The 27,500-nt window shown below is 38.8% G+C and overlaps 1 protein-coding gene across 3 annotated transcripts in view; it reads left to right on the top strand.

Annotated features, from left to right (window-relative positions):
- MEIS2 (Meis homeobox 2) overlaps nucleotides 1-27,500 on the top strand; it is a 173,817-nt gene that overhangs the window by 139,553 nt on the left and 6,764 nt on the right. The gene's annotated exons all lie outside the window — the stretch shown is intronic.

Genomic DNA, 27,500 nt, shown 5'->3' on the forward strand with positions numbered 1-27,500 from the left:
CTAGATCACTATAAACGCTTCCGTTCTTCTGCCTGTTTACTACCTCACCCATGAGGATTTCGGCACAGTAGCTACCATGCATTTGTGGAATGCTTTAAGGGCTCTGGCAACAGAATAAATTTAGCATATTTGTGCGTGACTGTGTGCCTGTGTGGATCTCGCTCTCAGTTTCTCACTCTCCATGTGCGTAGTCAATTTGAACAATGTATTTCACTTCAGTTCACAAGCACGCTGACCTCTCTATCCAGTGATTAATATTTTTAGATGCTTGGTTTCATAGCTTGGTAACTCGAGCATGTTTTCTGCTATTTAACTAAGTGGGTAAAGGGGACGCTGCAGGAAATGCTCATTGTTGAGCAGTAGGCGGTGCTCACAGTTCTGGGAGCTCAGCTTAAGACTGTTTTCTGCCTGACAGGGCAAGACCCCTAGACAAATCCCTGGCTGGGTCTATGGTAGTTGGCAGCCATTCAAAACTGGTTCTCTGCCAGCAGTATTACTAGATAGCCAGACAGATCAATTCACTTTTACATTCCCGCCATTATTTATAGCACACTGTATATCTGCTCTTGCTTATGAACTAATGATTAGCAAATACAGTACACATAAAACATAAGCATTTGTTCTGTGCAAAGCTTTCTGTTGCTGATATTGCAGATAGTTTTACAGGTCACGGAACCTTAAAAAGGATTTAAAGGGCATGTCTTGTGTAACATTTGTTCCTTTGAAAATGATGCTCCCTTCCTATTTTTGTGTAATTGGAGAGGATAGAAAGGTTTACTTGCTGCTTATGTTGCATTGAATTCTTGTATTTCCCCTTTCTCCCACAGACTACTAAGGAAAACACATAGGAAGAGAGGCTTATACAGTATTATTTGTTATTTAAGAACTGTAATTCTATGTAACACAGGCTTTTCTTTTCAAAAAGATCTATTGGTAAAAACAAACAAAACAAAAACAAAACAAGTAAAAACATGAAAACCAACAGCCCTGCTTGATGTCAGGGCAACTGCAATTTTGTAAACTGTAAAGAAAGGTAGATGATTTGAAAACTTGGGAGAAAATACCACACCTTTACTAGGCCCTTGTGGCTGCTAAAATACTAGCTATAGTATTAAATTGCTTCAGTTATGTTTTTGAGCTAGAATAGGAAAGGTCAGCTCAAATCTAAGGCCCTGGCTTCAAAGAAACACAGCTCTAATGATTTTTTAAAATCTAAATACAATCCAAACTTAATGGCCAAATTAATCCCTGGCATAAACACAGGCCTGTGCAATTTGAACATTTTTAGCTGATCACTGCTACTGGTCTTGCCACAAGTTCCTGTCAGGTAGCAAGGCTTATGCTTATTACACTGAACACTGTTTCTCTGAAGAGTTCACAAAAAGGAGGCAAACACACTTTCACTTTTCTGAAATGAAGTTCAAGACTACTGCAGTAAATGAATTTTCAGAAGTTTCAAACCAGGTCACGCTGGTCTGTCTGAATTAATTCAAGGTGTGCTGCTGGTGGAGAAATGTTATGTCATAAGAAAATCTGGTAATTTGGTTTCCTAAACTGCTAGTTAACCCATACTTTGGTCTGAGTTAAGGTTTAAGGGAACATGATGTAAATATGTGCTTAAGAAGTTGTCCCCTTTCCATTTGGCAACAAGTGCACCAAAAAACTTTCTGCATAGCCTCAATTCCCTTACTGAGAACAGAGCATTTACAAGTGCCCACATTGAGGTACCCTAGGAGTGCAGTGTGCTTTCTAGGACAGTGAGAATGCAAAAATTAACATAATAATAGTAACCAGCATAACTAAACCAAAGTGATATACATCCAGTGAATCCTGGCCCAATGGAACAGTAAAGGTATAATTAGCCTTTCTTACCTCTTAGCATCTAAAATAAGTGAAGGGGAAGAATAGAAGTGCTTGAACAACATAAGGGCACATGCTCTGATAAAACCTTTCTGCTCAGAAAAATGTGACTAAAGCTGATTTATTAATGTTTTGCACCTTACATGATCAACTCCACACTCAATGCATACAAAAGCCCACAATACCTCTTAGGACTATCTTATACTGGCTTTGTATTACATGATACATCTGTCCAAGGTGTGGGTCAATGCAGAATCAGGAATGCTGGCTTGGCAAAAATCTTTCCAAGTCAGAATTTTCAGAGAAATGTTCAGAATTTTCATGTCTAGTAACTGGTATACATGAGTGAATAATCCAGAATGATAGCCTTTCTGCACTTCTTTGAAAGCTCAAAGTCTTTCTCTTTTTTTTTGTTATTTGGAGAATAAGATTGGAATGGTGAACTCCTTAGTTCAGTGTTACCAATAAGGAAAGAGCAATTTCCAGGATAATCTGTGCACTGGGAGAAATTAGATTTACTATGTTTCATCTAAAAAAATACCAATGAAAGCAGAAAGAGATTAAAAATTTGAATCATCAGAGTGGGGCATTTCTGTATTATCAGGAAAATTATAGTCCAGAATGTGCTTCTTGCCTTAAATAGATTGCAATAATTCTTTGATATCTACTGGTTCTATCACTTCTTTCTTTTCCTTCTGGAGACCTTACCTAAATTCAATTACTGATGTAAAACTCTGTCTATATAGAGTTTCTCAAGTCAAAATTCTGTATTGCACTTCTATAGTAGAAGTCTCTCCTTGGCCAAGAATATCACTGAGGCAAGACTTATCAAAAATTCATTTTCATTGTGGCTTTCAAAACATTGCATTTTGAAGGGTTTTTTATAAACCATCTTTTATAAAGCAATATAAAATATGCTGTATTTCCCTTGCTTGTTTCAACATAAATCAACCCCCAAAAAAGTTTCTTCAGCTCTTTACATTGTCTGGCCTTGTTCATTTGTAAGCCTGCAAGTTTAATAAAGACTGCTTTCCCTGTGTAGAAAGAATATTCCATTTTACATGGAGGGAACAAAGCAAAGGAAAACAAAACCTACATTTTAAAAGCAACGGTATATCTCAAAAATGAATATATTATATGTTGATGGGCAGAGTGTCCTGTAAAGCAGCCAGTAAGCGCTTTGGAAGACACTGAGTATATTTCTGGGTTTTATATTGAAAAATAAATCAGGATTTTTCTATTAATTTTAAAACCGTGTGGAACTTCCTTAACACTGTACACTTTTGTAAAGGTCGAATGTGGTGCAGTCAATCCATGCATGTTTTCCACGTTGTCTTTCTTTCTCTCAACTTTAACTTTTCAGTGCCTATTCAAACCCAGTAGTTTAGTCAATCAGAGCTGTAATGAGGAGAGAAATGAAGGCACAGTAGCTTAGAGTTCACTTAGGAGAACAATATTGCTTTCTGGAGGGAAAGATGTAGTACTGCTAATCCCTTGGAGTTCTTGCTACTCAGATCTAGGGAGTGAACTCAGGAAAAAGCCACTTATTTGATTCAAGACCTTTTCTCAGTTACTTGCAGTATCATAACCTTTTGCTTGATCACTCATTTCTTAGACTTTACTCTCCTTATGGACAAAAAGTAGATGCCATCTTACTCACAGATGTTTTTTCCTGAACTGAATCATTAGTTTAGCCTTTTTTTTTTTTTTATAAAAATCATGATTGATGTCTATGGACGCAATTATAAGAAGCTAAAATAATTTTATGTAAAACCAAAAATTTTTAATCTTGCTGAGTATCCTATTGCTAAGTTTAGTCAAAGGCCACTGATAACAAAGGACAAAGTAGTCTGCTCAGCAAAAGCCAAGATGACTGTTGGCTGACTTATTCAAGAACAAACACTCAGAACTCATTCTTCAGACAAGGCCTAACTCCATTAGGCTGTCATAGCACCTGCCTAACTCTCAGTCATGTTAATGAAGTTATCCATATGCTTATAGACAGGCACAGCTTAAGTAAACTGCTAAATCAGGGAGAGCAAGCCTCAACAGTCTTTGGCTCATTGAGGTTCTGGAGGGTCATGTTTGCATAAAAGCAGTTCTGAGGAAGAACTTTATTCCTTAGCCACACGACTTTCTGTTTATTTGTGTATGTCAAAATTCCAGCTTAAATGTATTTTTTTTTTCCTCTCCAAAAATCACAGACAAACCCAGAAACAGTGCTGGTTTGAGCATCAGTTTGACTACAACAGTTCCTTTAGATTTGAAATGTGACATGATAGTAAAGTAAAATGAAAGATGAGTCCAAAATCACTTTATGAACCTTGGCTGAGGTGTGTTTTTTCTGCTGAAATCCAGCATTACATTAATTTTATTTGATTGTGCTTACTGCAAGTATTTCCTACAACTCTACTCAGAAACTTCTGGAAAACTTCAGAAGTTTTCCTCTTTTGGAGAATTAGTCCAGGACACCCGATCTGTAGACTTATTAGTCATAATAAGGCAGCTCCTAGAATCTCCAGCTGAGATGCAAAGCTCACTGTGTGCCACATCCATGTAGTAGGTGGATCAACTTTGAAACCCTCACATACTTTTATAAATACCATGCACATATCTGTTTTATGTTCATGGATAGTTTTGGAAATCTGTCACCTAAAGCATTCAATCACCTGACAAGATTGTAATAGTCTGCACAGCCTTTCTGACAATAAGTATCAATAGTGAAGTCAGGAAGTGGATTCAGCATGTAAACAGCATACAGATACCAGAATGTAGCACTGAGATGGAGCTGTGTGCTTCCACAGAGGTGCTCAAACAGTAATTAAACACTGAAACAACAAATTTGAGCTGGTGAAAAAGTGCAAAAGCTTGTTCTTGGAATATCATACTAACATATTTTTGTGTTATGTGACAACATATTATAGCATAAGATAAAAATGTATTTAAAAACTCACTAAAATATGTTAGGTGGAAAAGCATTAACATAGCATAAAAACATTTTATTAAAAAAAAAATTCTCCTAACTATAAATACATTTTGCTGCTTCATTCTCTGGCTTTCCCAGAAAGTCACACTGGGTCCCTCTGTAGGTAATCTAAGCAAGGCAGTGGTTGGGGCAAATTAAGATGACATTTTCAAAGTAGTTTTATTCCTTGAGTCTCTCCTTCTGATTGTCTGTGTCCCTGTTTTGAAGTCTGTTGGGGTGAGCTGCAGTTTTTCCACAGATTTCAATTTTGAATTATGAATCAGTCCTCAAATAGCATTTGAAATAACTAACTCAAAGAGCTTTTGCAGGACGATCCATAGGCATATGGCAGTTTCCTGCAAGAGATTGCAGCAGTTTGTGTCCATCTCTTCCTTTTTTTCATGTTTCATGACATGAAGATAATAACAAATGACTGAAAATACCTACAGTAACACTTGTACCACTACAAAGCTGTTACAGCCCTCAGTACTCTTTGCCAGCATAATAGTCTTCACTATTCACCAGCCCATGAAATCACAGAGAAGCATCTGTAAGCCACACTACAAAACCTGTACCTGACACAGGTGTTTTATCTCGAGCTCAGGGCACAGATTTTATGAACATCTACTCCAGCAAATTTGGGGTGTATGAATTGTTTCTGCTGTATGTGGTGATTTTAACAATGTGCAGTAGTAATACAGGATATACCACCAGGGAGACAATACAGTGGGGAATTATCCCACAGACTCCTCTCCAGCAATGTGCCTCCCCACACGTTCTTGATGCTTGGTCTGTAATAGTCTACTCTGACCCTGATTTTGCACAAGAACTTACTTCCAAGAAACAGTCATTTAAGGGGATGCAAGCTACCTGTAATATGAATTGTTTCAGTGGATACACAGTAGTTTTTGCTTACACTGGCATGCTCAGAAAAGGGCATAAATATTCTTGTCTCCGTCCACTGTAAAATATGCAAAAAATATCAGTGTCAGATAAATCAGAAGGTGCTCTGGCATGCATGCTTCACTTCTGCTGTGAATCTCAAGATTAAGAAAAAATGACCTGGCAATGAAGCAATGACTTCTTTAATCAATTTGTTTACTTATAATCTTCAAATACATAAAATAATTTTATTTAAAGGAAAAAGAAAGAGGATACATGATGCTTATTACTTTTATCTTCCTCCGAGGTCCAATAGTTACTGTGCCTGCAATTTATATACTGTATAGAATCGTAGCATATTCTGATTTGGAAGGGACCTATATGATATCAAATTTTGGGAGGTTCTGATCCAATAAAACTCCTGCTTGTCCCAAAGTAAATGAACAGAAACTTTGCTGTCATTGAGAGGTTTTACATAGTGCAAAACCAGGGAAAATCAGACTTACCATTCCTGTGATGGCCTAGAACTAGGTCCCCGAAAACTGCTGGATCATGACACTCAGAATCATAGAATCATAAAATTGCTAAGGTTGGAAAAGGCCTCTAAGACAACCAAGTTCTATTGTCAACCTAGCACCATCACCATGTTCACCACTAAACCGTGTCCTCAAGTGCCACTTCAGCATACTTGCACCTCTCGTTCTTTTGTTGGCCTTTGTTTCTTTCACTAGAAGCCAAAGTGAATTGACTTTGATATCCCTCTCCATGGCGTTCACTTCATCGGACAGATAATGGCATTTGTTTTCAAATGAGCCACACATTACAAAGAATCTCAAGTTCATCTGCTTAATAGGAAATGTATCTGAAAGAATCCCGTAAATTAGACTTAGATTAAAACTAAATAGAGCTGAAGTAAAACAAAATGCAGAGAAGTACAGGTATTTTCTCATCACAAGCGCAAAAAGTTGTTTTACCTGCTTCCACAATTTCTGAGGTGTACATCAATGCTCTTTTCCTTTTTAAATCAGGGATTCTAATAACTTGTATTGAAACATGATCGTGGAGATACCACATTCTGCCATATTCTGGTTTAAGTTGTGCTTCTCCAACACAAAACGTGGGTTTGCCCAGAAATGTATTTGAACAAGAGCCAGTCATTTCGGGTGTATGACTTTTCTGTGCACCCTTTAGAAGTAAATTCCTTCTGTATCTCTATATACTGCCCTCCCACTTCCAGGGGTCATTTTTTTCCCCCTCTTCTTTCTGATTGCTGAATTTCATTTCTTTTACTGTCTGCAATGGTAAAAGATTATTTATTGGGCTTTTTTAGACCCTTTTATTTCCTCCCCCCTTTCTGATGGAAGCATTAACCTAGACAGTCATGAGGACATTGTAATTTTTCCATCTACCACTTGGTAAAAGGTTTATCTTATGGATGAGAAAGTATTTCATATGCCAAAATATTTGCAATTTCAGCTCTAAGTTTTAGTCCAGTTCCTACCAGTACTTGCCAAAAGTAAATTACCAGCATTTGTTTTGTGGCTTGTAAAAAAAAAAGGTGACTCTTTTAATACACATCATACAGTCAGAATTAGTTGTTATTATCTTGGGTAGTCCCTTAATAGAGACAGCTAACTGACTAGGTCCTGAAATTGAAAGTGTCTATTTTTTATTTAGGATTTAAATATACAAAATAAAAAGCACAAAATGAGGACAATAATCTTTTTGTAGATTTTTTTAAAGCAGTAAATCCACACTTAGAGAAGAAGATAAAGATAATAAGAAAAAAAAAAGCCCAGACAACAATAATCAATTAAACACTCTAAAAAAAAAAAAAAAAAAAGAGGAGAAAAAAATTTATCCAATTCAAATGGTGAGGTAAAGTACTCTTTTATGTTCCATTTCACGTCCTGCAGGAACAATAACATTCTTTTGAGAATCAAAATTGAAATCTAGACATTTTTAGCTCACAGGAAAAAATGTGTTTTGATTGAGCAGTTATATGAGATTAGAATTCTTAAATATCATTCTAATTATCCACATAAAAAAATAATCTTAGAAAGACTTTTGGAAAGTTATGTGAATAACAGTTACAGAACAAATTGTAAACCAGAGTCTAGTGCAATCAGGCCCTCAGCCATTATCATAATTTCAATCAGAGGAAGGCAAATCCTGCGCAGTGTAGAGGAATGGATATATTAGTAGCCAGATATTTTTGTGCCCCTTATTGTCTAATTATCTCAAAAACAATAGAAAACGTATCATGTCAAAATAAGGAAAATGAGAGGCGAGACAGGGAAGAAATAATTATTATCAATCAATAGGAAACTGAGCATCAGATAGACTAGGGGATTGGTTGTTAGTGAAACTCTAGGAATAGCATGAAATATATCTCTGAGGCACAACAATAGCAGAGTTTTGTTCTTTGTGTTTGCTCATTATGATGATACGTATTCATTACTGACCACTATTTGCTATAGGCTTTGATCATTTCAGTGCTGGATGTTTCCCTGGCTTCAAGGAGGTGTGGGTGGAAAAGGAGTCAGTTCTAAACTCCACTCACTCCTACTCTTTCTTTATTTACTTGCCTCTGAAAGAACAAGTCCTATACCTTTCCCTTCTTTTCATAATCAGACTCATCATCTACTATTAATTGGTTTATACACATTAAGAAAGAGAGTAGGTAACTGACTTCAAAAACAGACACAATGCACTCTAAGTCCTTCACTCCATAGTCTCTCCTTCCTTTGTATTGCCATCAAAGAAGAGTAAAATAAAAATCCATCATTTTTTTCCAGGTTCACCACGGTGAGTCTGTTTCTGTCCCCAAGGATTTTGCATTATATGTTTGCTCTATCCACTTTACAAGCAGTTATTTTAGTAGCTGGTGGGACCTCCAATGGCAGACTATCCCCTACTCTTGCTGAAGGATGACAACAGTGATTTATTAGGTTTTTCCTTTTCATAACTACCATGATACTGTAATGAGCAAGTATTCACTTCACACTTCTCTTCCTGATAGTCTACTGGTATAGATCTGTGGTTTTCTTTTAATGTCTGGTTCATTAGATGGTATAAATGTGTGTAGCATTTTTAGCTGTGGTTGAGGAAAGCAGGGAATTTTGAGGTTAAGGTTTATTATGACTGTCATGTTCAGGAATGGAGAGCTATATACTATTTCTGCTCTGAGTGTCTGCACATAACTCCAGTTGACACTGGAGTTATGCATTTGTCTGAAAGCTGTTTATCACTTTGTGAGTACTTTCTGTTTCTAGGGGTGATCAGAACAGAATAGATCTGAGTACCAATTATTTTGAACCTCCTTGAAAGTTTCTGTGCCGCTTGGTTAAAGACATGATAGCACAGTGTCCTTTACTATATTTTACATAGCAACAGGTAATAGTTCTGTCCCTAAAACCACAAACAGAAAAACATTAAGAATATTCAACACTGTCATTTATTATGTAGAGGGCACTATACAGTTGCCCTCCCCTGACACTTGAAATATAAGTGCTTCATAAGGGAATAAACCCCTGAAAGCTTGGTTGCAATTTACTTCTTTACTTCCTGCACACAGTAACAATGATAATTGAATTGAAAAGCATTTTAAAATTCATAAATATATAAGTAGCCATTATCTAGTGGAAAACATATGTCTGACTATAGGACCTGATCCACTACTCAGTTACTCCAATTTTAAACTAATGTAACTCGACGGTAATCAATGAGGGGGCTGTTGAGCAACTGAAGTAGCATAAGGCAAATAACATTTTTAGTACATGTGAGGTTCTTTTTGCTTAAAAAGAAGGCTAGCATTTCATTGTGTGTTTATTTTGGGAACCTTAAACCAAGTGCCCAGAAAAAGAGGCACTCAGAATAACTGGGTACTTTTAAAACCTGCTTCTATTATGACTGACAAAAAGCTGGGAATATTTAGCTACATACTTTTGTTACAGGGGGAAAAGACATGCTGGGGTTTTTCCTTTTTGTGGAGTAGAAATTAGTTGTTAAAATAACCAAATGTAGCTGATCAGTAATCTAGTAAGAAAGTGATTTCATCTGGAATTTGTTTTGATGGTTAAGACAAAACTTCATAGGTTGGTTAATGGAAAGTGAACAGGATGATCTTTATATCTTCATAAATGCAAACAGTTTAAGATCAGAAGGAGACCATTAGAGTCTTCAGCCTCAGCTATTTTCTCTTCAATTTAACTCAAATTATCTCTGCACTGAGCAGACTTGAGTTTGGCTGAAGGGGTTTTTTTAAAAAAAAAAGGCATCCCACCTCAATTTTTCTGAAAATCATTGACTCCTGAAGTGTTAATCATCACACTGTGTATTAGTAAAGCATGTGTGGAAAGCAGAATCATTAATTCGCAATGCTAAGTTTATATAAAACTAAAAATCCTCCCCTGCTGCTCCCCCCAACTCCTATGCAAACCTAGCACCATAACCTAAGGGATGAACGTAAGACAACACAAGGCTCTGGTGTTATTTGCACCCTTCTGATAGTTAAGCTTTTTGTGGAGGGTCTGCTGTGGAATTTCAAAGACAATAAGCAAACTTGCACCAGACAAATAAAGTTGCATTCCTTTACATTTTAGATGTGAGACATAAAACAGATACAGTGCTGTTCAATCCTTTATCAAGGTGACACAACCCCAGAAAGCTTTGATGTTGTCTATTGCAAATCTCGTGAGAATTTGAGTAGGAAACAAAATCTGATGAGTTTGACTCGCCTTTCTAACTACATATATTCAGAAAAGGTTTCTGTACAATTCTCTTCCCCTCTCTTTATTGTGTGGTTTGCTTTGTTTGCTTGAATTTAAAACTGCCATTACGTGAAAGTGTTGCAAGTATAAATAATTTAGAAGATAACTCTGTGGGGATACTAATAATAAGTCCCTGCTTTTTCTAATAGCTACTCATTATGGTTCTCAAAACTGGCATTCAAGTTACACAACATCACCATGTCACAGATATTGTGGATGTTGACAATAAAATAATTTTGACATCTTTTTAATTAAGTGTATTTTTCTTCTTTAAAATGCCCCTTTTGTTTGCAACTGATTTAAATTCTCTAAAAATACCCACAGGCTTCTTGAGTACAGAGATTGATGGACAGGCAGATACATCCATCTGGTTTTATCTGTCTTAAGTGTGCAGATGTAATACTTTTCCCCAATAAGAAGCCACAACGATACAATTATCTATCAATGAACATTTACTTCTAAGGCAAATCTAATCAATTAACAGAAGTTAAGAAAGACAAATGTACAAAGGTAATAAATGGTTCAAACTCAAACAGTCCTACTCTGTTTGCTCTCATTTAAAGAAAAGACAAAGCTTTTAATGGGACTTCTCTTACTTTTACCTCATCATTTTATAAATTGCTTTTCCAACCCTTCACAGCAAAATAGTAATTTTAAGTAGGCCAACATCAAGCTCAGGTTTTATGCACTTGGTGGTAATGATAGTGGAGATGCCCCTTCAGACTTAAGTCCAACTGTTGAGTCTTTTTCATTATTTTTATTTTTTTTGTATGGTCCCCAGTAAATAAATAGGTGATGTCAGTCTGAATAACTGTTGCTTAGAGAAATCAAGCTCTTTATCATGCTAACCTCATCCTGGGATCTTTTGAAAAGTCATAGGGCAGGCAAACACTGTTTAAAGCAATCATAAGCTATTGCCTATTTCATGCTCCACACACAACAGAGAGGATTCAACAAGTGATGGCATGTAGAGGACATCCTCTCACAGAGATGCATGCTGTTTCAGGACTTGGTTCTTTGGACTATATAATGGAGAAAGATATTGATTACAGATAATCATAAACTGTTCAAAGCTACATTTTGGGTTTGTGGTTTGTTTGGGGGATTTTTTAATAAATATTGCAGACATTCATCAGAACTACATTGACATCTTCTGTTCCAAAGTGTAGCTGTGTTGTGATGATTCTCAGAGAAAATGATTTAGATGTTAAAGGATACACAGTCTATTCAAACAGAACAGAACTCAAGAACTGAGAGGAAAGTATCACTTTAAAATACTGTGGAAAGCTTCACACTAATGACTATTAGAGTTAAAATTACTGATGAGATGGAACAAGCCACAGCTGCAGCTACTGCAGATTGCTTGGCTAACAAACTTACAGTAAATAGAGTATTCTCTAAATGAAGTTCATGTTTAGTATCATTTTATATATATATACATATTTTATATATATATATATATATATATATATATATATATATATATATATATATATATAGGTTTATAACCTGGCAAACAAAATTGACAGTGAACCCAGAGCAACATTAATCTATCACACATTCTTAAGTATGAGTTTTACTTCTTGATACTCCTCACACATTCATTCCCACTGTCCCAAACCCACTTTTTCTCACACCTCCAGTGTCCACCCATTTTTCTATGTCCACTTCAACAAAACATCTCTTTTGCTTCTGCCTTCATCTCTTCCCGCCTTGACAATTGCAGTCCCCTTCTCCCAGGACTCTAAGTCATAGTATATCCCCCCTTAATGTATCAAATGCTGGTGCTTAACACACACATCAAAAAAAAAATCACCTCCTACTTTAGGCACTTTAGGCAACCTTCCTCCCTCCTTTTCTGGATCAATTTCAAAATTGTCTTTAAAAAATGTTGAAACATACTTCAACATAGATGTCTCTTTTTTCCCCCCCCCATTGTCCTCTTTTCTCACTTGGTTTAGTGCTGTCCTCCCCTCAATTCAACAATCTCAGTTGAAAAATACTTCCTTTCTACCATAGCTCCTATCTGAAGAGCCTTTCTGTATCTAAAGAGCCTTTCTGTATCATGGGCTAGCCATATATTTTCTCCTTTGCCTGTACATACCTCTTAATTTCTCTCCATGGAAACTGGTTTGGGACAGCGTTCATGAGGAAGATTAATACTGTATGGCATGCTTAAGCAGTTATTATAGGTCTGTGCTATATTGGAAAAAAAAAACAAGCATGATCTTGGTAGCACTTGGAATAAATTTGGCAGAAGGATTAAATAGGGCATTTTGGTCTGGATGCAAAACATGCCCAAAAAGATTTTCTCTTTTCAATTTTTATCTGTTTTTTTACTACACTTGAAAATGAAGTGTAGGCACCCATCTTAGCTGCAAATTTTTGCATTAGATTTGTCCTAGCAATCAGGTACATGGAACTGTGAAATTTGTGGAATTGCACATTATGATATTTTCATATTTGTTCTTTTATAGACCCTGGTTTCTCAAACTAAAGGAATACAGGTCCTCTAGATTTTTTTTTTTTTTTTTTTTTTTTTTTAACTAGGAACACATATTATCAGGCATTAAAAATTAGGCAGCTAACTGGACTACTCATCTCAGCAAAACTGATTAAGTGACATACATAAAATACAGGTGGATTTTCCAACTCAGGCTTCTGTCAAAACCCATTTAGAGTGCTAAATTTTTCTTTGCCTATTGACCACTATATTTGTTTTTATTTATTTCACTGACTCAAAGAGCTAGTGCACTTCCTAAACATGTCCGAGAACTCAGGTGAGACACCACAGGCTATGCTGTCTTAGGCTAGAATTTACTAGAATTTAAACATATGTGGCAATTACTAGGGTCTGCTAAACTTTATGTGATTTATGAAGATATAATGCATAGCTTTTTTCATTACGATGTTGCTAAAAGTTTTGTGGATGATACTATAGTCACACTGGAAAGACTGATTATAACTACTGGGGAAGAATTAAGAAAAGGAAATGGAAACTTAATTCTCCTTTACTAGTCAATCTGAATGGGTTTCTGCATTTGTAGTTTGTAAGTTTTCTTCAGTTTGGACAATGAATTCAAATAAAAACATTGCTTTTGTTCCATTTAGAGTTAATTTCTTATCAAATTAATTTTTAAATTCTTGTGCATGAAAGTACGATGCTGAACTATTTCATTTGAAGATGCTGCCTGTGAATTTGGTGCATTTTTTTTCTTTTTTCCCTGGCTTTTTTTTTTTGTTTGTTTGTTTCTTTTACATAATATTTGTATTGGCCTTAAATTTTGTGTTTCTTTCAATGGTTGGTTAAAGATGCTGTAAAACTTGGCTTGAGCTTCTTATGAAAGTTTTATTATAATATTGGGTTATGGACTAATTAAACCACAATAAAAGACCTGTGTAGTATATTTTATAAAATATTTCCTCATTAATATATATGTATCTGTTAGATATGTATCACATTTGAGTTGCATATGAGTGTCAAGCACAAACCCTGAAATCTTCAGTTTAAGTTTTGCAACCTCTGAATTTTCCAGCATCATCTAGTTGCTATCTAGTCCCAAGAAGCTTAAGAACTTTTAGTCTACGCACACTTTTTTCCACTGGTGAGCATGCACAAATCTGCTTAGAATGGGATATAATTGAGAAATCTGGAACTGTAGCTCTAGCAGTACGGTAAAGTGAGATATTGCTCTGTCCGTGGTTATTTTATTATGTAAAGGACCTCCAGGACAGAATAGGAACACAAATACGTATACAATGACAAATGGACAGTAACCTGTTCCACAGCAACACAACTTTCAACACAAAATCAGCCTTGCCTCAAGGGCCAAACTTCCCCAAGGGCCAAACTCAGCCAAAGTTCTTGTCGTACATCAGCCATACCAAGCTTTACATGAAAGAGTCAAATGGGGTAGAGGGAGTGCTATCCTCAATGGCTCAATGGCTAGAAAATTCGCTTGTTAAATAAAATATATGTTTGCAGGTCTTCTCTTCATCTTGATTTAAATCAATGTCTTAACTGTTCCAATTGAGTTGAGTTTCTCAATCAATGGGCTATTGAACATAATGCTTCATCTTTACTCTTCTTCACTATCATGCCTTTGTTGTTCGCAGTTATTTTGTGTATGTAATGACTAGTCACTAGAACAAAATTAATTAAGAACATGGGCTTGACTGTACAGCCTCTTGGTTAAGGCTACAACTTCAGATGTGTGAAAGTTGAGTGCTGGTTAATTATGGCTGTAAAATTGCTTAATTCGGGTGGAACATCTTCAGAACATGAACTGAAAGGACTTTGTTTACTGTAATGACTCTGTGGGTGATTCAGATACTCTTTTAGAATGTGATGGACCCATGCTCATGTCTGTGTTCCAAATCAAGCAGGATAGGGAGGTAAAACTTGATCTCCTTCTTTCCAGATAAACAGTAAAATAATAATGGTGTCAGCTAAAAAGGAAAGATATTTATCTCTGTTATTATAAGGGCAAAAAGGCCTGTCCTAAGATGTCTGTCTTAGGAAGGTGTCTGTCATAGGAATCCTGACAGGACATGAGTGTCTAAGAGCCACTCAGAGACTGAGGATGGTTACTGCAGAAAGTAACTGACTGTTAGGAAACACAAATATACAGCAGTAGAAATGATGGTGGGATGGGATATTAAAAAGTAGAAATCTACATGCCTAAAGAATTTAGGCATTTTCAGTGTTAAGTGAAGGCTTTTTTTTTTTTTTTTGACCAAAGAAATGTAGTTAGGTATCTAAGTCCACCTTCTGGTGATTCCTGGAACATCTAAGCAGAGACAGAAAATTTCTTGAGAGCAGATCACCTACAATTTAGGCATTAATGTCAACACTCATTTGCTATTATTGCCTTCTAACTCAGAAATTCACTGAACAATTGGGATAAGATTTACAGAGCCTTTGATGATCTTGAAAACAGAACTTGATAATTTTGAAAACTTGCCTTATACATTTGAGTACTTGACCATTACCAGTTTTGTGGGCTCAAATGCAGGTTTATATACATATTCTTAGATGCCTTTACCCCTACGCAGTGAGGAACAATTAGCGAAATTCTGAAAATTAAGCCTCAACATCGTATCAGTCAGAACAGTCAGAGCTAATATTGAAATCCATCAGCAACCAGTTATTAAAATTATGTAAGATCACACACAGTTTCCAAACTGCTCTCATAAAGAAAGAAAGGTAAATATTAGATAGGTTATATAGATTTGGTTTAATTTCATGACAAGTATCTCAATTGTATGCAAAATATGAGATAGTGGAACACAGTACAGAACTAGCCAGTTTTGACTGAAGAAATACAATTCAAGTTCCTTTCTGTGGTAGGATTTAATTTTCAAATGAGCTATTTTAAAAAAACATTAAGAAAAACATCTCCAGCTACCCATCCTTTAATAGAAGAAAGAAAAATACATTAGAAGAGCTCCCTTTAGCTGGGAAAGCCATGTTGCACAGGCTTCTCCAATGTTCTGCTCTACCCATCAGCCAGCTGAGTACTGAAATCAGGAGAACCCAGCCTTTCAAATGTTTTAGAAAGAGCAAACCTTCAAGGTTTCAGTCCTTTCTTGTTCAGAAGACAGAACCTTGTTCAAAAGAGCAGAAAGATAAGAAATGGTATAACATTCACATATATGTCCATCTAGGACCCTTGCAGAGCACCAGCAAGATTTATCACTGACTTGCAAGTTGTACTTTGCCATTATCTCTGGGGAGCCAACAAGGTAGGCTAGGGAGCAAGACTGAGCCCTGGAGAGAGAAAGGTCAGAAAATATGAGAGCCCGGAATGTGGAGTGATAGGCTGAGGAAACAGCTCCACAGAAATTTTCAGTTTTTCCATCCCAAACCATTTGGCTTACAACTAAGACACAAGCACCCATGAAATATACTCATATGTAACAAACTCTTTAAAATGTTTTAAGAACATTTCCCCCTGATTCATGTGGAACACAGAGAACACAAGATGGGATGAGAGATAGCAAAAGTTTCACCAGTATGACACTGTATATTTACCTCTTCATTTTAGCATTCTTAATATACTTGTTCCACACTTGTTCTGCTACCAACTCATCACTGTGAAGCATGTGAAGCATGTATTCCATAACATGGCTGCAGTCTCATGGTGTGTATGGTGTTGACACATCTTTAACTACTAAGACATTAGACCCTCTGGTTTGATGAAGTCTTGCCACTAGTATTGTGAAAACATTTAACATCTGTATCTACAGGAAGAAAGATTTACATAAGCAGAATCTCCAGTACCCAGACAAAGCAAAGAGCAAAACACAAGGCATATCAGCATATAGGTATGACTTACTGAGAGGTTGTTAGGTGTACCCAGATAAGAGCTATAACTTGGGAAAGGGGGAGATGTATATACACATAGTGTATTATTTATGCCCATTACTTCTAATTGACTAACTAGTTCTCTTTCTTCTCACGTATACTTTAGTACCCACCAACCAAAGAAAGATGTCTACAGCTAAATATCTGCCAATTATTATGGACTTTTGCTTAATATTCTATTGTTACACTGACAGCACAGTTTTTAATATATCATTTTATACTATCCTGTACATCATCATTTTCCTGCCTCCCTTAGGGCTCTGGCTGTAATAGCTCTTATTTATTTGCACAAGCTAACATATATGCAAAAGATCTTGTAGTCATGATGTCGCCCCCACCACCCTCACCTCTTCCCATCTTTGTTTTTGTAACCCTTTTTCATCTGTTTTTAAAGTTACAGTATAAAGAAATGTGAACACAGCATGTGTGTGGACACAAACCAGGGTCAAACACAGCTTCTCTCCTCTTCAGCAGCATTATACTGCAGCCTTTTACTGTGTCCCATAGGTTTGGGGTTTTAGCTAATAAACTTGAAAACAGATCATAAGGGAAATAAAGGAAAACCCTCTTGCTATACCAATGGGTGACCAACAGCCTGTCTAGTAACAAATCACCTCACAGAATCTGCTCAGCATCTTCTAAGAGAACGAATGGAGCATTGACTCTGGGCTGGCAGTGCTGCAGTCTGGTTAGCTGCATCAAATGCTATTTCTTACTGAGTTCTTGTTCCACCAAATGCTTTTTTTGAGGAGAATCTGCAGCAGTATAAGCTGGAGGTGCTTGCAAGTGCATCACTATGTTTGAAACAGAACAGACATCTTTAGGATCCTAGTTTTCAAACTTTCAGTAGTGTGTTTCAATAAATATATTTTGGCTGTGGTTTTTTTTTTTTTAAGTGGGCTCTTTGGATCCAATTTCTTGACATTCCCTGGTTGACAGGTAGAAAAATACACTTTTTTTTTCCTTCAGATTTTAATAACAATGAAAGAGTGTACACGCTTCGTGGTCAAGACAGGACAGTGGGTACAAAAAATAGTTATCTTAAGGCAAAATTTACTGTTAGGGAAAATGGAACATTCCTTCTGAACTCACAAACTGGTAGTGCATGTGCAGGTTGGTTGTAGATGGTTGCTACAATAAGGCTTCTTTCATACAGGTGTGTTTATGCCCCAGGCTTGCTGGCCACAGTCCATTCCATTTACAGAAGCTGAATTAAACAATAACTACCGCATTGCAAAAAGAAGAAGGAAAAAAAAAAGGTGAGCGTCAAAGGAGATGCCTGAGAGCTTTGTTAGGGCCAAGAAAAACCCTGTTGCAGTTGTCAGAGCTTGTTGATGTTGCAGAGAATGGCACTTTTTTTTTTCTGCTGGATTTTGTGGTTCTGCCTTAGGAAAGAAAGTAAAATAGAACGGAAGAACAAAGTCCTACTCTATAAATCAGCAGCTGCTCCTTGCCAGATCAAAGGAGTGACATTTTTGCTCCTGGACTACTTGTCCACTTTAGGTGCTTGACAGACAGCTAACAGCTGGCCTGTTACATAGTATAGGAGAGTTGGGCTACATCTTCTTCAGAGTAGATGACAAGCTAATCAGAGATACCCATAGCACAGGACATGTGAGTGCACCTTGATCTCTTCAAACATACCCACTACATAATTGCTAAACACCTTTATGCATTTTTGGCAAGTTGCTACTTAGGTAGTTTCCACTGAAAGGTAAAAGGGAGAATTAGTGCCTTAATCTTATTTGATCAGGGAAGTTAAACAGATGTTAAATTTGTTGACAACTCTCCTTTTCAGTCAATTTAGAATTGATTTTAAAAAATTAATATGTTAAATATTGATAAGTTTAAAAATAGATGTAAAGTACTTGAATGTGATATTATTCAAAAACTACACTTTGCTTGGGTTTTTTTTTTTAAGTTACCTAAAATGAGGTACCTCAACTCCTGATTGCGTTCTCAAGACTGTTGGAGCCTAATTAGTTTTGAAAATATTTTCCTAGGAATTTAAGATGACAAATTAACACATCTTTAAATGCATGAGTTACTTAAGATTTCAGAGGAGATTTGTTTTCTACCTTTAACATGAGTTTCTAAATGCTAGCAAATCAAAGAGCATGCCAAATTAGCTAAAATTGTATTTAGCATCTCCACAAGACGTATGTATACAAACATGGAATTTTAACGTCAGTAGTAAAAATTTCAAAGTAATTCAGTTTCTAGTTGATTCCCATCTGCAATAAATCAAGCACAGGATGAGGTTAAATGCTACGGCTTGTGTCTATTGACTTCACATTTTATCTGTAAGATATGAATAGCTAAGGAAGTATGTCTGTTTGTCTCCTCCCTTCCTTTCAAGTATCTTTAAAAGATCATTTTTACGATGCGTGGTTAAAAAAAAAAAAAAAAACAACTTATATGAGCAAGCTGACGGCACTGTCAAAAGAGAAACAGCCTCCTCCGGCATGTGTTCTGTGGTTTCAGGTGGCATGCACCAAAAGGCGCTCGTTTCCCACCAGCAGCCAAGGGGGAATACGTGATGATACTTTTCCAATTAGATTGAGGTTTGCTGGAAGTTCGTGAGGAAAACTGTGCCCACCCGCGGCAGTGGTGTGCGCGGAGCGGCGCTCCCCAGACACACTCCTGAGGCACACTCCCCAGACACACTCCCCAGACACACTCCTGAGGCACACTCGCCAGACACACTCTCGAAGCACACTCCCGAGGCACACTCGCCAGGCACACTCGCCAGGCACACTGCCGAGGCACACTCCTCCGGCACACTCCCCAGGCACACTAGAAGCACACTCCCCAGACACACTCCTCAGGCACACTCGCCAGGCACACTGCCGAGGCACACTCCTCAGGCACACTCCTCAGGCGCACTCCTCAGGCACTCTCCCCAGGCACACTCCTCAGGCACACTCCCCAGGCACTCTCCCCAGGCACACTCCCGAGGCACACTCCCGAGGCACACTCCTCAGGCACACTCCTCAGGCACACTCCCCAGGCACTCTCCCGAGGCGCACTCCTCAGGCACACTCGCCAGGTACACTCCTCAGGCACACTCCCGAGGCACACTCGCCGGGCACACTCCCCGCCCAGCGTACCGGGCAAAGGCGGGCCGGAGCCGTGGCGCGGCCCGGCTCCGCGGGGGCAGCGGCACCCCCGGCCCGGCAGTGGTGCTCTGGCCCCACCTCATGGCGCCCTGCTGCACAGCGGGAGGCCTCCCCTGGGGCCACCCAGGCTGGACCTCGAGGCCAGCCGAGTTCTGCGGCCGGGAGGCATAGCTCTTGCCGGGCCAGCGCTGCTGTTGCCGACCCCATGGAACGGCTGGATGCGGCCTTGGCGCGGGGCTATGAGGGCTGCGGGCTGTGAGGGCTGTAAGGACTGCGGGGCTGTGAGAGCTGCGGGGCTGTGGGGGCTGTGAGGGCTGCGGGGCTGTAAGGACTGTGGTCTGTGAGGGCTGCGGGGCTGTAAGGGCTGCGGCCTGTGAGGGCTGCGGGGCTGTAAGGGCTGCGGCCTGTGAGGGCTGCGGGGCTGTAAGGGCTGCGGGCACGGGCCGGCGATGGTGCGGGTGCCGGGTTGGTGGGGAGCCCCAGACTGCGGCTGGGGCCTTTCCTTCCCTGCCGGAGAAGGCCCCGCGCACAAACCCCTGCCCCGGGGCGAAGGCAGGGCGGCTGCCCCGGGTTGTGCTGCGTTGAGGGTGCTCCCCGTGACAGCCCTCACGGCTTTCTGGGCAGAGCCAAATCGTTTCTCCGTGCTCCCAAGGAGTAATCTGGTAACCGAGAGTTACACGAGGTGGATTTTCCTCTGAGGTGAATAGATGCGCGTCTTGCCAATTCTCATGATTTTATCGCAAGGCTCAAGTTGTTTCATGTTAATTCGAGGTCCCAGCTCCAGGAGACAATGGTTATGTGAGAATCTTATCAAGTAAGTTTCTAGATCTTGTGGCTGAGAAGAGCGTTTTAAAAATGTGGCGCAATGACTGAAAAACTCACAAAGTAAACACTGGGAAGAGTGCTGTTTAAATTCCTGATTTTTTTAGGACAGTCTCACAGTTACAGGACGAGAAAAATCATGATTTCCAACAATTGGCAGCTCCAAATGGCAAGACCTATTTTTAGGAAGTCGACCGTAAACATGGAAGATGCGGCAGAAGTCTTAGGGATGGTTAGCACCTGCCTCAGGCTGCCTCAGGCACGCAGTTAAGTTGTTCTCTGTCATCTTCTGGAGTCTTCACCAAGTCGATGGTGACTTAGGTCCTTTGAATCACACCTTTGACAGATGTGAGGTGTCTGAATAAGCTTTAGAAAGTCAGTGTAAAAAGTCCTTAACCCCCCTTCTCTAACAAGGCTGTCCAAAACTAGGTGAGGCTTTGCCAGGGAATAAACCGACCTGTCCCTCCTGCTTCCTCTCAAAAGCAATTGCATAACTGACTCCATTTCTTAATATTCATGACTTAGGGAAGCCTTATTTAGATGGCTCATTTCCAGGTGACTAAGTCAGCTTTTTTAATTTCCTATAAGGAATGCTGCAAATATGAGTTGGTAACCAGGTGTGGCATAGATTCAGTGAAGCATAAACAAGGGCTTTTTCAACTATTTTTGTACATACACATACTGCCTAAACCTAATTCTGTCAATTTAGAATACATAGTGGAGGGAGAAGTTAAATAAACTAAGATAAATAAATTTTACTTACTCAGATTAAAGGTTAGGTGATAGACAAAGACTGCTGTAAAGGCAGGGGGTGGATATTGATAAAAGTGTTGCTGCAAATTAGTCTTTTCTAATGCATTCTTTCAGAGTGCTCTGAGCAGCTCATGACTTTTAAAATTATTTTTTCTGCTTGGCAAAGAAGTAATTTTCTAGGTTACTTAGGAAAAGATATTTTGTGACTAGTTCATTGGTTATTTTCCCTTCAAAATTAGGGCACTCTTGGGCAGCAAGGGATCAGTGTAGCATATGCGCTTGAGCTAAACACTGACATGTGCATAGTCCAAAGACTGAAATATCATTTAGGCAAGGATTTATTTCCCCATCCAAGGTGAAAACACTTGGATTACTTTTTAGAATGCATTCTTAGACTCTTACTCAGCAAAAACATTGAAGCAGGTGCTTAGACCCCATTTATTCTTCAAGCTCAGCTCCCATTTGTGGAGATTTAATAAGAGTTGAGCTTCTCATCTGCACTTGGCAGGTTTATGAAAAATCTTGCAAGACTGTCCCCCTGGGCACCTAAAAAGTTTTTTAAATTATTTTTTTTATTCAGATGGCAGCAAACAATTCTGACTTCAAATTAGTGTTACTATTGTCATTACTTGTATTTTTATTATTTCTGTGACTAAGTCTATGACAGTGTTCATTCAGTACTTCTGTCCTTTGCAAGTCTAAGAGCAGAAGTGTCTTGGGCTAAAAGTGAGTCAACACGTTCCTTGTCATTAATTCTTCTAAAGAACTGATTGTGAATTCATCTCACAAATTTGTTTATTTCTCTGGTTTTCACATAAAGAATTGAGAACCGATTTATGCAGTGGCTGGTTTGTTAAATAAATTCAATATTTTAGCACCTCATTTTCTGGGATGGATATTTTAAGTGGAAATCCAGATTGAAGACTGACACTGAAGTTTTGCGTTGTACATGGTGGCTCCATGTTGTTCCTCAGTTTCTCATGGGGAGCAGTCTACGCTGCTGGGGCGAGAATGGTTCAGTTTGGCACCAGTTCATCTCAGAGAAGATATTAGACATACAGACAAGTGATGGGAGTTAAATATCACTCTCTGCTTGAGTTCAGATTAGGCCCCCAGTTGGGAACGAGTTATAGTTCCTGACCATTCATGTACTCTATCCTTCTGAAACAAGACCTGTTGTGACCCTACATCCTTACAGTGAATTTTCCATTAAAGCCATAAAGTAAAGCTGGAGATTTCTGATTCTGATTGCCAATCAGTACAGTCACTAACAGTTCATTTCAAGAACTGCTCTTAAGCAGATTCAGTTATGGTGCGGTCACGGTGCTTCAAAATATATGTACACTATGTATAAAAAAGACAGTGGAAACAACAATAAAATTATTTTTGAGTGTGCCAGATTAGAAGAAGCAGATTAAGAGATCACTATTTGCTATTTATTGCCTTTGCACTTTGCAGAAATATGTCTCTATGATTTTATCAGAACATTATTTTATTATAAGAATAAAATGTATTATGCAAATTTGAGTTTAACATCATTTTATATGACTTGAGATAAAATATGATAAATATATAAAGAAGATTAATTACAGGACTTCCTATAAAGTACAGAATGCATATTTATTTTAGACAAAGAAAACCAAGTCTCTGTTTGAAGAGATGTGATTAAATGCATATATTTAGATTATATTGTCATGCTAATTATCGATGGTAGAAACCAATTAGGACCAGTGCTACCAAATCACCAGACTACATTGCATATTCACTAGTGCACCTTTATTGCACTACTGGGTTTTGCTGTAAGCAGATAAAAGTGAAATGCCTTGCTTTAAAAGTCCACATTCTTGTACATTTTGAGCCAGATCTTGTTCATTTGTACTTTCCTGAACTGTCCCGCAAAAGTAACCAGAACTACTTGTGTGAGAAAGACAGACTCTGGCTATAGGAAATAGATGTGGCTGCTTTAGCTAGCAATTAAAGAAAAAATACAAGATGCGAAAAACCTTTCGATTCAAATGGCTATTATGTGAATAAGCAAGGTTGGTAATCTGTCATTTGCAAAATGCTGGGAATGAGTTTTTTATTGAGCCTGCTATGTCAATGACATGTATTTCTCAACATTACACACCTCATTTATCATTCTGGAATGAGGACCAAATACCATATGAATGTAGAGTTTGTGAAGGTATTGCCTCACAGCCCTGGAGGCTGATGACCCCTCTTTATCTACGCAGCAGGTAAGGCACAAACAGTGGCAATGTGAGCTCTCTTTGCAGTCCCCTGCCAGTGTGCCTGTTAAGCTGGGGGAACAAAGGAAAGATAGCATATGGATAGCAGATTGTAGGAGCGCTGAAAGAGGACTGAGGAAATCTATGTTGGGTGTGTGGCTCTGCCAAAGATCTCTTGTATGACTTTGGCCTTGTCACTTAATCTCCTTCTGTCTCTGTTCCCCTCCGCAAACAGGGAGAAGGCGTCTCTCCTCTCCCCCAGGCTTTGCCTGGAAATCTGTTCAGACTGAGTTCTCTTGGACAGTGTGCTTGTGAAGCATGGGGTGGAGTAAGACTGAGCTTCATTGGGTCCTCTAACTGCTGCTCTCATCCAAATAATAGGAATTACTATTAACAGCAGAGAAACAAAGAAGTCCATGTCTTTTTGATAGATTTTACTCATCTTTTAAGGCCATTCAATCTTTGGCCTCTGGGTGAAGGGTATGAACAAGGTAAGCAATTAGTGTCAGGAGCAGAGCTGTGAATTCTTCTTTTATAGGGTTCCAGATAATGCTGAAAACAGTGGCATTGGTGTTCTCTTTTTTCACCTGTCTCTTAATGCCTTTTGAAGACATTTGTGCCTAAATAACATCAGTGTTTCTGCAGCACAAACTGAAGTGCTGTGTGAAAGGCTGTATTTTGCTTTACTTAGGCCCTGGATATGGCTCTCTGAGGGATTCAAAAACAGCCCTCAAAAAACGTAGAGGCTAGGGCAGGGACTCTGTTTTCTACGTCTCTATTATGCACTGTGCATATTTATGGGGCAGTATAAGGAATAAATAATAATGCACAAACACTGCATTCTATGCCCTTGTCTACCAATTGTGCTGATGCATTACATGATGTAGCTACTGCTAGTGAAACTAGGATTCCATTTTTAGCTTCACCTGAAATGTATGTCTGGTTTGCACCTGCAATCTTGCAAATATAAATAATTTCATGTGTCATTTTTCAGACATACCCACTGGTGGGTATAACTGATGCTGTTTATGAACAAGATTTTTCAGAGGAGCGATAGAAATGGAATTTCAAATTTACCTGGATGCCTAAAGCCTGTTTTCCTATGTCTTTTCAAGTATACATCAGTGTATCTTCTCTCTAGATGAAGTTGTCGCTGGTCTAGAGGACATTGCTTGCACCTGCTCTTATGCAGATATGCAAAAGAAAAATGGAGAAATAATGAAATCGGAAATCAAACCCAAGAGCTATCACTTTTTTTTTTCTTTCTTTTCTTTTTTTTTGGTAGGAAAACAAATATGGAGTACTCTCTTTTAGGGCTTGAACTCCCATTTCCAAAACAACTAGTGAATTGCCTCTAGGTAGAGTTTGCAGTGAAAGACTGGCTTTATTCACATCAGCAGGATAAAATAAGGCCATGCTCCTTTGGGAGTCAATGGCTGAGCAAGATGGGGTTTTCAACACCCGTCCCAAAGGCTTAGTCTGTGGAGACTATCAGACTATCGAGTATGTAAGGCTGGAGCACAGTATCCCAATCTCTGTGCTCAGAGGTAAAGCAGATGTTACCTGAAACCCTTAAGGATGTAGAATTTTCTTAATGCTCTGCCTTGTGCGAGCCCATTGAAAGAACACTTCAGAGGGCACCCATTTCTTACTAATGTAAACTTTCTGAGGAGTATCCAAAGATATGACCTCTGGGTGAACCTTTAACCTTCCCCTTAATTATTTGTTTGAAGACAGTTTGGAGTTCTCCTGCTGAGAGCTGAGGCCCATAATGCTTCGCAGCCCTGTGAGCAAGGGTGTATATGCAGGGAAGTGAAGAGGGACATAAATAAGGGGACCACCAGATGTAAATAATAAAAGTGGTTGGGGTTTAAATAAAAAAAACCGAAAGACCAATTTGGTTTTCCTGAAGACTGGCCTGATTGAAGAAAAGGGGTTAGTAAGATGGAAAGTGTGTGCGTGTGTGTGGGGGTGTTTCTGTGATTTTTTACAGGCCTAAATAAGTGTTCATTCCATTCTTTAAAACCTTGCCATCTGTATACACCATTAGAAGCTCATAGGAGAAGAGAAAACAGTCTTATCAGGCTTTCCTGTTAATCTCTATTGGCCTTAACTTTAGCTGATAAAAGGCGTGCTGGATGGAGGAGGTTCAGGTCAGGCTCCATTTGGTCAGCACAGCAACATTACTGGAAAGTAACTCAGCAAATAAGTCCTATCGGGGACCTTTGTCTCTGAGGACGGAAACACACTTCAAAATCACAGAACTGGCAGTGATGCCTTCACTGTGCCACAGTCAGAAGGGAATAAACAAATATATTGACTGTGTCTGAGTTTTTATTTTAATAGCTGAAGTCATGACTAATTCTGAGGCAGGATGACATTTCTGACAACCGAATGGTACTTTTCCTAAAGAATAAAGAATGTCTTTTGGATGTAAACAGAAAGAGGCAAAAGAGCCCTTTAGTGTTACTTGTAGCATTTATGCATCTGTCTAATGAAATTTCCACCACTGTGATTACAGAAGATGCAATCGAAGGTGTGCCACCGTCCTTTATTATCTGCGAAGGAATTTAACCAGAGGGTGGGAGGGAGTGAGGGAAGCATGACAAAAGGCCTTGCAGAGTTGATGCTATATAAAGGCTAGCAATTTACTAAATGAGCAGATGAACTTAGTTTTCAGTTAGCTGACTGAAAGACTTTGCTAGGCGTTGGATCGGGCCCAATGGCAATTATTGGAGGCTGTTTTGGATGATGGGCATGTTAGTATTTCTGAAGAGGATTAAACGCTAGTATTCGACTTCATTAGCACTCCTTAAGGGTCACCAGGCGAAAGCCTGAGCTGTGAAATAGCACACAAAACCTGCACGAAGGCTCCAAAGTGTTCTCAAACACAAAGAGAAAGGACAAAAACAAGTGTGGCTCCTGAGTGATAGAAAATTGCCCTGTTTTCAAAAATATTTTGTGAATAGGCAAGTTTTGAAATTATTTTAGGGAAATTAATTTAGCTTAGCTTGTGCTGATGTGGATTGCTACGCATTAGCTAATAAGAAATATGCAAGCACTTATTTTTGGATTACTAGCAAAATTAAATCCAGGCTCTGCAGCCAACTAACTGCCTTTACCAGTGCTTAAAAGCCTCGGCAACCACCCCAGTTTGAGATTAAAAAAAAAGGTTATTTTGGGCCTAATATTAACCACATGTACCTGTGACTGGGGGTTTCTAACGAGTTGAAAGGTGCCTGAGTTGAGGGCAGGCAGGCGGTCGCCTTGCACGGGGTGTCCCCGCTTGGACACAGAGGTGGCCCCCAGCTGGCACTGACCTCCAAACGACCCTTGCCTTTACAGGCTCCAACTGCAGGAGTTGTAGAAGAGCAGAAGTCTTTCTGGGCCGGCACTTATTGCTGCTGCGCTGGTGATAAAACTTCAGACAGCCTAATTGATGGCTTTGCTGACCTAACGATACCTTGTGAAAGCACGGAGTGGCAAAGCCTGGTCCTCATTTATGGCCAGCTGCAAGGAGAGCTGGCTCCCTAAGATGGAAAGGGGAAAAGAAAGTCTCCCAGCCTGTGAACTTTAACCAGGATCTGAGCCACTTAGAAGAAGTTAAAGAAACAATTGTCTTTTAACACAAGTTTTCGGTCACATTTACTTGTTCAAAGCCTTCTGGCAAATCCAGCTTTAAGCTGGCTAGTAAGATAAGCGTGTTACCAGTTACAATTTCTGAGCACTTAG

Source organism: Molothrus aeneus, chromosome 6 (genome assembly GCF_037042795.1).
Source record: "Molothrus aeneus isolate 106 chromosome 6, BPBGC_Maene_1.0, whole genome shotgun sequence".
Classification (NCBI taxonomy): domain Eukaryota; kingdom Metazoa; phylum Chordata; class Aves; order Passeriformes; family Icteridae; genus Molothrus; species Molothrus aeneus.